The sequence below is a fragment of the Tenrec ecaudatus genome, chromosome 2 (assembly GCF_050624435.1).
Source record: "Tenrec ecaudatus isolate mTenEca1 chromosome 2, mTenEca1.hap1, whole genome shotgun sequence".
Lineage (NCBI taxonomy): Eukaryota > Metazoa > Chordata > Mammalia > Afrosoricida > Tenrecidae > Tenrec > Tenrec ecaudatus.
The window spans coordinates 233615955-233627303 of NC_134531.1; positions in this window are offsets into that span (position 1 = coordinate 233615955).

Below are 11349 nucleotides of genomic sequence, written 5' to 3' on the forward strand. Positions count from 1 at the left end.
GAACATTACAACTTGTTAACTTTCTTAGCAAACCCTTTAATCATAGTTTTTTGTGTTTGTTAGTTCTGTGTTTCCATTGCAATGGATATTAGAACCTAGAGATAAATTATAGAACACCATTAAAAATATGTGCACTATTTTTTCTCCTCCATTCTATTACTTGTGTTTTACCACGCTGTCCAAATCTGCTATCTCATTGTTTATTTTCTAGGATTCCTATTTATGTAAGATTCCTAGTTTTTTTTTTCCAATAATTACTTTGTTCTCCTCTTGTTTTGCACAGTTCTTGAAGGGACAAATATGGCACTTAAAAAATCATTTTATTGGGGGTTCACACAGATCTTATCACAATCCATACACACATCTCTTGTGTCAAGCACATTTGTAGCCATCATCATTCTCAAAATATTTTATTTCCACTTGAGCCCTTGGTATCAGCTCCTCTTTTTTCTCATCTATCCAAGCCCGCCCTCCCTTCTAAACCCTTGATAATTTATAAATTATTGTTATTTTTTCATTTCTTACACTGACTGAAGTCTTTCTTCACCCACTTTGCTGTTGTCTATCCCCCAGGGAGGGGGTTATATGTAGATCATTGAGAACAGTTCCCCCTTTCTCCCTCACCTACCCCTTCCCCTCCTGGTATTGTTACTCTCACTATTGATGCTGAGGGGTTTATCTGTCCTGGATTCCCTGCTTTTCCAGCTCTTATCTGCACCAGTGTACATGCTCTGGTCTAGCCAGATTTGTCAGGTAGAATTGGGGTCATGATAGTGTGTATGGGAGCATTAAAGAGCTTGAGGTAAGTTGTATGTTTCAGTGGTGCTATACTGCACCTTGACTGCAAAATACCATTCTTCTGAATTGTATTTTTCATCATTCCTAAGCACCTTTTTCAGAGTACTCCAGTGAGTTTGGATGGTGTTTTTGGTTGTTTGTTTGTTTAGTTTTTACCTTGTTTTTCTTGACTTTTTTCCATGTTGTGACTGCTCTTTCACGATGTGTGTTGTGTGTGGACTGCTAGGGTGTGAAGGGTTATTAGATTCTTTTGAGATAGGAGGGAGAATTCTTATAGGAACCAGAAAATATATGGTGGGAGAATGAATTTTAAAAAAGGAAAGAGGCATAAGTTTGGGGTACGTGTAGGTAAGGGAGATGATAAATTAAAAATTATAAGTGCTAGGAAAAAGACTGGATAGACTAAACAATTTGTTAAAAACAATTGAAAAATAGCTTTGAGAGGGGTAATAAAACCCAATAGATAGTATGGATGTGTGTTTTACTAGGAGAGGGAGAGAGATACCAGGAAACGTGTAAGGTCTTGAAGTGAAATGAAAGCAAAACAGAGAAAGATAAAAAGAGAGAGAGTAAGATGTGACTTTTATGCCAATAAAGCTATGGGGAGGGGGGAGAGAAAAGAAAGAGAAAAGGAAAATGTTACAACAGGAGCAAGGCTAAAAAAGTAGTGTTACGGCTACTAAGAAAAAGAGAGAATGAAGAAAACGTATAAGGAGAGAAAAGCCAAGAGAGAGAGAGAGAGACAGAGAGAGAGAGAGAGAGAGAGAGAGAGAGAGAGAGAGAGAGAGAGAGAGAGAGAGAGAGATTTCTATGTTCACAGAAGAGAAGGAATAAAAAGGAGACAGCATTTGACTTGTGCAGGGATCAATTGTGGGATTCAAAAAATTTAACCACCAGTTTGCTGTCCTAAGGGTCATTTTAAGTATAAAAAATATATGCTGAAAAGGAGTTGATTATTTCATATAGTTAATTCATAAAAAGAATAATAAAAGAAGCACACAGAACTAGATTGTTGTAAGTTTTAGGATATTAATGCAGAAGTTTTAAGTATTACCTAACAAAAACCATAAAGTTGCAATATGGGCTATTTACAAATTACTTCTTGATAGGCATTCTCCCTTGCAATGTTTTTCTGAGCATCATCTACTGTGTGATTTATCCATGACCATATTTTCACTGTAGAAGGAGGATCACATTCCTTTAAAGGGAGACCGATGACAAGATAACCACTGTGTTTGAAATGCTAGAAGCAGGCAATTGCTCTTCTCTGAAGGCATTATGGTCATCCTTAAAGCCCCTCTCCACTTGTGAGAACTTATAAAAATTATTCTTCCAATATTTTTATTTCTTTGAATATTTTCAAGAATTGTATATTTCACACATAAAACCTCTTGGTAATGTGGGACAAAGAACAAAGATGAAATGAAGAAGTGTGTCATCTGCTGGTGGTTTGTCACTTTTTTCTTTAAGTTATGTTTTTTTTACTGACATAATAAACACGAGGGAGTGACAATGCAGTATTTCATGAAAATTATAGCAATATATATAAAATAAATGATATTCATTTCATATTTATAAATAAATATGCATACATAATATAAGCATAGTTCTGTCTAACTTTTTATATGTATATACAGAATTAACCTTACAATGCAAACTTAGAATACATTGTGTGAATATGAAAGTTAAAAGAGGTAAGGAATGTAAATTTGCTATTTCCATAATCAGTCTACCTTAGAGAAAAACCCAGTCTCAAATGCCATTTTAACAATAACAATGAAAAAATAGACATCCAGTTAGCAGACAGCAGAATGGTGAGAGCTGGCTGAATCCCACCACTGTTGTGGCTGTGAAGCATGGACATGCTCAGGTCTGTGCTGTGAGGAGCTAGGGAGAGAAGGACACACACACACACACACACACACACATCCTGGTTTGGGTGGGTGTGATTTGCCTCTTTCTGCCTGTTAGGTGCAGGTTGGGGGGAGGGGCATGGAGGAACAGACTGAATTTGAAAGAGTATATGATAGCCAAAAAGAATGTAAATTATATTAAAATAAGACTATAAAAACTAAAAAGTACCAGACGAACCCATAGTTTGGGTGAGGAATGTACACACATCTATTATGCATGAGAAGGAGACAGTATAGGATTTAAAAACATTAATTTAGGCAAAAAACAAAAAACATTGCTTGACTGGGGGAATGACTGTACCAGGCTGCCCACAGGTGTGTTATCCATGAACAGGCTCCCGGGGACACTCAGGGGAGGGGATCGGCTGGGTGAATTGAAAGGGGAACTAAAAGGATAAATGGTTTGGGCAGCTGATCAATGGTTAAGAAGAATCAGGGACAATTGGCTGTCTTTGCTGATGTCAAATTAAAAGAGAAAAACAAAGTTTGATGTACTTATATTTTGTGTTTCATTTGTTTTTTGGCTTACAGGGAGGGCAGGGTCCCTTTGTGTTAGGACCCCTCCAAGAGTTGCTGAAGAGTTCGTCCTGTGCTTCTTATCTGATGGCCATATCCCCCCCCCCACCCAAGACTCTAAGTCCTGATGGCTAGATACCTTCTTCAATTGTTATATGTCTCCATCAGTTCCCTATTACCCTTCTATCCAGTCCAGGAGTAGTTACAAATATCTATTGCTACTAGTAACTGCACTTCCTATTTGTTGGTTCCTTTAAACTCCAGTATACTTCTATAAGCTTTTCCTTACTGTATCCTCCTCAGTTAAAGAACTTTGAGTGTGTCATTTGTTTCCTTTCTCACACAATTTTATATACATTGTTTTCTACATATTTATTTGGCATTTAACCATGAACAGTACACACTACATCATAGTTTCTCCCCTGGAGGACCAATCTTTATGCCTAGTAAGAAGATGACTGATATAAACAAGGGTGAAGAGATTAAGAAGCTGAGGCACAAAGACAGCACTCTAGATTATGATATATCATCATAATATTGACCAAGGAGGAATGCACACTGGAGATTCTGTCAATGATGCTCTTTATTGTACTATTTTTTTCTTAAATAGATACATAAAGGTATAGTAAAATTGCCTCAGAGACCGATGCTTAGAATTTTATGACAGGAATATTTAGAAAGAGATGGTCATCAAAATCCTCTCCTTTAAAAATATTTGTCCAGAAAAACGGTGTCATCCCTGTTGCTGTAAACTTGTATAGAACATTATCCAATTTATATGTCAATTTCTTTCAAACAAACAAATAAATATTCAACCATAAATTATTTCAAAGTTAATGTTGGGATGCAGTGTTTTATTTTTAAATGTCACCACAGGACTTAAGATCAACATAAGGTATAGATATATATTTAAAGTATTTACAAAGATTTTCACTGTGCTTACTTGAAAGTCAGTTATCTTCCTGGGATAGGCATGATTCATCACAATGTGATAAAATAATTTGCCCCATGTTGCACAGCTGGCTGGCTACTGGACCTGGTTTCAAACCCTTGTACATAATACAGACATTATGATATCTCTGAACATAATTATAGCATCTTTGAATTTAATACTTTTAATGAATAAAAATAGAATATTTTAAAAGTTTGCTATGTCTTATCTATCAACACAAAATAATAAACATAGTGATTTTATTTTATAAAGGAATTTAAAAGATGTTTTATTGAAGAGAATTTGTTATTGATCTCACAATCCCATAGTGAAGGTTACAGAAGAACATAGAGTCCTGAATCACATTGACGCTTTCTTTCGTAAGCTAGTGTTTGAAATGACAGACAGAGTTTCTGCACAACCATTCACTCACAGGGGAAAATGGACGGATTGGACTAGAAGTGGAAAGACAAATGCGTTTTTTTCCTTAAGGGTTAGAAGAAAAATAGATCTTTCAGCTCTGCTAGTGAGCACAACAAGCAATTCAGAAGCATTATTTGTGCAGGCTGGTTTGTAGAATCCATTCCATTTGTCACTGGAGCTCGTGGTAGAGACTCAGCAAATTTGAATTATGTCTCAGGCCTGGGATCTGGGTCCCCATGTTCATAGTAATTCCTTAGATTTAAAGGTGATTCACATTCTTGAAACCACTCAGCAGAAGCATCTTCCACAAATGATCAATCCTTCAACTTGCGGTATGTTTTGAAGGAAAGCATTAGACATGGAAAGCTACTGAAAAAGATAATTAAAGTCATATAAATTATATTTTTCAAAGTAGGATACATCAATGATATTGAATAAACACTATCAAACATTGTGAACTTTGTTTCATATATAATTTCAAATTAATATACAAAATGAAACTATTCTTTGCATATGAATTCCATTCACTTTCCAAAAAGAGGTTGTCTCAGGAGGTTTATTTAAATGCAAAATGAAGAGACAATAACAATAAAAGGATTAATGTGATCACTGGCATTTTATGACCACTGAAGTGCATCAACAACTATGAAAGATTGACTTCAAGAGTGCAGTGCTATTGATATCAGTGAAGAGCATACAATTCAAAATAGAAAATTGGACAAATATAGCATTAAATAATGAAGAGACATACACTGCTTTTATATCAATTAGTATATAGCCTACCACTACACCATAGCCATCAAGTAAGTTCAGTTACATGGGGATCCTATAGAACAGAATAAAACTACTACTTTGTATTTCTAAGGCTATAAATCTTTCTAGGAGCATTCTGCTTCATCTTTTCCCCATTGGAACATCTAGGAGTTTTGAACTACTGACCTGGGACCTAGCACCCAATGAGTAATCCACTATACCATTAGGTTCCTTTATATATTCACAGTGGTTTAAAAAAATTAGGTAAGGAAATTATTTTAACCTTTGTAGAATTTATGTCTTTATGACAATAACATTGAGTAAGTAATTTATTCTGGCTATGAACAATGCCTACCAATATATATTAGAATAACTTCTATATTTAAAATATTTTCATATATATTTATTATCTAAATTATGTGCAATGTGAAATGGAATTCATTGACACTTGATAGAGAAAAGCCAGAATAATATGTGACAACAATTCTCCAAACCTTGGAAATACCTGAGATGTGTCCGCCACTGACTTTCCATTTGATGGGTGATACAAAGAATAAATAATGTCATGTCATGTTGTAATCAATGGTACAAGACAAAATCTATGAAGTATGACATTGAAGATGTTTCTAAGAAGCTAAGCATGGATCTGTGGAGGATATGGATCGCTTTCACAGAGGATTAGAAAGGATATAAAGAGCCTAAAGAGAAAATTATTTGATGCATTGGTGAAAGAACTAGAAGACAAGTTCATGAAGCAAAATGAGCCTGAGGGGAGAGACCTAAGCACATATCAGGTGATGAAAAATCATGACTGCCCTCTGTTTCTCCACTCTTCAAACCTTTACATCAAATTATCTGCAAGGTATGGGCTGGGGTAATTTAAGCTAACCTGGATCAAAGGCATGCTGTTAGGCCATGTTTTCTAGTGAAACAAAACCAACAAAGTTCTTATATATGTATACGAAATATCTTTATACCAAAAAAGAAATAATTTTCTATCAAGAAAACTGTCCAGATCGAGTGGTCCCAAAGGGATCAGTTACCAGGCATCAAAGAACAAAAAATCATATCATTGACTGCACACCTCCATGATAGGATCGCTGAAGACAAATGGGTGCATAAGCAAATGTGGTGAAGAAAGCTGATGGTGCCCGGCTATCAAAAGAGATAGTGTCTGGGGTCTTAAAGGCTTGAAGGTGAACTAGCGGCCATCTAGCTCAGAAGCAAAAAAGCCCACATGGAAGAAGCACACCGGCCAGTGTGATCACGAGGCGCCCAAGGGACCAGGTATAAGGCATCATGCAAAAAAAAAAAAAGATATGTGTGTATGTATGTGTGTATATGTGTATATATATATGTATGTGTATATATGTATATATATATATCATATTAAATGAAGGGGGAAGTGCAGAGTGGAGACCCAAGGCCCAAGTGTCGACCAATGGAGATCCCCTCATAGAGGGGTTTAGGAGAGGAGATGGGTTAATTAGGGTGTGAGGTAATATTGATGAAGAACACAGCTTTCCCCCAGATCCTGGATGCTTCCTCCCCCCAACTACCATGATCCGAATTCTACCTTGCAGGGCTGGATGGGACAGAGGCTGTACACTGGTGTATATGAGGGTTGGAGGTACAAGGAATCCAGGGTGGATGATACCTTCAGGACCAAGGGTGTGAGGGACGATGCTGGGAGAGTGGAGGGTGAGTGGGTTGGAAAGGGGGAACTGATTACAAGGATCCACATGTGACCTCTTGCTTGGGAGAGGGACAGCAGAGAAGGGGGGAAGGGAGACTCTGGATAGGGCAAGATATGACAAAATAACGATGTATAAATTACCAAGGGCATATGAGGGAGGGGGGAATGGGGAGGGAGGGGGGGAAAAAAAGAGAACCTGATGCAAGGGGCTTAAGTGGAGAGCAAATGCCTTGAGAATGATTGGGGCAGGGAATGTATGGATGTGCTTTATACAATTGATGTATGTATATGTATGGATTGTGGTAAGAGTTGTATGAGTCCCTAATAAAATGTAAAAGAAGAAAAGAGAAAAAAATGATTAGGGCAAAGACTGTACAGATGTGCTTTATACAATTGATGTATGTATATGTATGAACTGCGAAAAGAATTGTTTGAGCCCCAATAAATTGTTAAAAAAAAATCGAACCTGGATTCAGTGCCTCAGTATTTTACGGTACTGGGTCTGGGTCCCCAGGGAGTGTACAGAAACTCAGGCCAATGTGGCTTATTAGGTGCACATACTTCTGTGTATGTTCAATGTGTCTTTGTGCATGTTTTTAGTTGCTAGGTGGTGTCAAGTCAATTCCAATTCTTAGTGACTGTACAACATAACCTGGTCTTGTAACATCTTCATAGTTGTTGTGGTTGGCCGGAGCTCATTGTTGCAGCTACTCTCTACCTGTTTTGTTGAGTGTCCTCCTCTTTTATCTGGTCCTTTCCCAGGAAATGTCTCACCTAAAAACATCTCAGAAGTAAGTGAAGCGATATTTTGGTATCCTTCCTACTAAGGACCTCTCTGCTGTTACTTCCTCCAAGATAGATGTGTGTGCTCTTCTGTAGACTATGATACTTCCGATATGCTCTCAATAACAAAATTCAAAGCCATTATTTTTCTCTTGTCTCTCTTATTCATTGATCAGTGTTCACATGGCATATCACATTAAATATACTCTGGCTATACTGCACCTGAAAACAACATAGTATATACTTCAACATGACTGCTTGTGAGTCATAAGTTTACAAGATGATGGAGTTGATTTTCCAAACCTCAAGTGTACAATTTAATATAATGGATGCTAATATCTTACATAATATTAAATTAGCTTAAAATGTTAGCAGAATTTCTGAAGGGCTGCTTGTAGTCCCCTGTGCACTTAGCACAAAAGGAAAATATAGTTAATTAATTATGTTGAAAACTTACATAATTTGGCAGAACATAATGGTTACATTTATTGTTCTTAGTTGGTTCAAACTAAGTTATTCTAAAAGGGGTGTATTTCCAATGAATTAGTAAAATGTTCATGTTTATATTAAGTACTGAATTACCATTTTATATTCATATGTTTTACTAAAAAACATTTGTTCATTCTCAAACCAATTTTAGGGCTATATTCAATATAGTTATAATATTCTGGCAAGAGAAACCATCTTAAGCAGAATTTCGTGTATTCCGAAAGGCAATTTTCATCAACTCCTATTTCTCTCTGACACCCTTTTCCTCTTTTACAAAATAGTATTTTGGGTTTATCTATGCATTAATGGTAAATGGAGCATATTTAATTCAGTGACATTTGATGCCTCCAGAAGCCTACTTTCATAATCAGCTGCTCAGCATTATTAGAGAAAATTTATATAAAATTAATTTTCATTCAAATGAAAAGAACATTGTTGCATATTAATTGTAGATAAAACATGCAAAATATTACCACAATATATCTTGCTTTTCTTCTGTACACCAGTGACTATGAGTATTCTACATATAAGAGAGAAAAAAATCTTGTGATTTCTTCCATATTTCTTTTTCTTTCATGGTTATTCTAATGTCACAGTACAGTTTGAACCCAAAGGACTTCCTAGATGGTGCAAGCGGTTAATGCACTTGGCTTCCTAATGGCAAAATTGGGCAGAAAGAATCATCCTGAACATTTTGTAACGTGTTTGCTTCCCTAATAAACCCTCCGATCATGAGTACAGCTGTGAGCTCCTCGTGGTTGTAGGAATGGATTCTCAAAATCATCAGTGAAGTAGAATGTTGTGGGAGGGATAGTTGATGTCAGCAGAGGATAAGGACGTTTGGTGGGTGGAGGCACATCTGACCCCTGCTTCATCGAAATCAACCTGATAGCTCTTCTTTCTTCATGTTCCTGGATTCTCTAGTCCTGCTTTGGAGATGGCTCACTTTTATACACAGCGTAATGGAAAAATCGAACAATCTCCTGCTTAGTTACCTCCACAAGTTATTTTCAGGTCCTCACCTGTCATTTGATGGGGATTACAAAGACTAGATAGAAGAGCCATGGCAAGTAATTTCACTTCTCAACTTAACACTAGGAAAAAATGGCTCTGTGTATTACACTCAAATATGCATCCTTGTTTTTGCTGTTGGTTAAATTGAACTGATAACTGAAAAGTCAGTGTATAGAATTAGTGTGTGCTTCCGCAGAGCTCGACAGTCTCACAAATACTATGGAATCATGCTATTCTCTTCTAGACGGTTATCATGACAATGAACTATGTGTCAATGAGTTTGGCTTTGGTTTTAGCACAAGAAAATAGCGATGCCAATAACCTGTTATGGGTATTATAATATTTGGTATATCAAGTTTACTTTGAGTAATATAAAACTATTTTTCTATTACTCCTTCCAAGTTTTGTTGTTATATATAATTTTTTCCTAGCCTAACAAGCTCAAGATCGTGGAATGTTACCCATATGGAAGAAAACATTGAATGTAAAATGTACTCGATATATTTTTAAATCAGACAGATTTGATAATGATGATAATGCAGACTTTTTTATTTGAGATAAACAAGGTGGAATGTGATAAAAATTTTATGTGTGTGAACATTTATATTTTGCATATGCTCAGGGGCATAGAACATTGCTTGTGCAGTCCTGGTGTTTCAGTGGTAAAGCATTTTAAACAAAGTATCAATGGTTCAAACCCATCACCTGCTCCATGGAAAAATGATGTGGAAGTCTGTTCCATGAAGATTTACAATCTGGGAAATCCTGCGTGGCAATTTTACTCTCTGTCCTGTAATTTCACTCTGAGTTGTGAGTGAATGACAATGTTTTCTTGTTTGTTTGCCATACAAACAATACAAATCATCATATACATAACGTACATATATATCTATAAAGAATGTGGCATCAGAACTGGAGGAAGAATTATTAATAGGTTACAACATGTGCATTCTACAACCTTGCTTGCTGATTATGAGGGGATTAAAGCACTTGCTGATGACAGTCAAGGTTTGCAGCCTTAAAGATGAGTTACACATATACTATGAAGAAAACCCAAACCCTCCCAACTGGAGTAATCGATAATATCATAATAAAGAAAAATACTGACATTGTCAAGGATTTCATATTGCTCAGATCCACATTCAATTCTTATGCAAGCAGCAGTAAAGCAATCAAATGACACATTGAATTGGGTAAATCTACTGCACAAGATCTCTTCAGGGTTGAAATCAAGGATGTTAGTTTGAGGGAAAAGGTACACCTGACACAAGCCATGGTATTTTAAATCACCTCATATGCAACTTAAAGTTGGACACTGAATAAGAAAGATTAAAGAAAAATTAATGCATTTGAACTATGGTGTTGGTACAGAAAATTGATCATCCCATGAACTTCCTAAAGAACAAACAGGCCTCTCTTGAGTTAAGTGCAGCCAGAATTCTCTTCAGAGGCAAGGATGGCTAGACTTCATATCAAATGCTTTTGACATGTTATCAGGGAGACAGTCCCTGGAGAAGGACATCCTACTTGGTAAAGTGAAGGGACAGCGACAAACTGGAAAATCTTTAATGAGATGGTGACACGGTGGCTGCAGCAATGAGCTCAAACACAGGAATCAGTGTGCTGATGGTGCAGGACTGGGCATTGGTTCTCTTGTACATGGGAACAAAGGGCTGCCATGAAGCAGAACCAAACCTGTGACACCTAATAAAAAAAAGAGTTTCAATATTTCATTAACAGCTTGGGAAAACTGTAATTAGTATAATAATAATGATTAATATTTATCAAAAGTTCTCTATGTGCCCAAAACTACAATAAGAACTCTATGTTTATTGTCTCATTGTATTATCAAAATAATTTATAAGATCAGCCTCACCTATGCTAGTGTTTTAAATGCAAAAAGTGAAACATAGAGTCAAGTGACTTGCAGGACTGGAAAGCTGCTACAAAACAGGCTATTGGGGAAGTTACTACTGTGGACTGTATGGATTAGTTCTTTTGAGATTGTGATCTGATTAATTTGAAGTTATTTG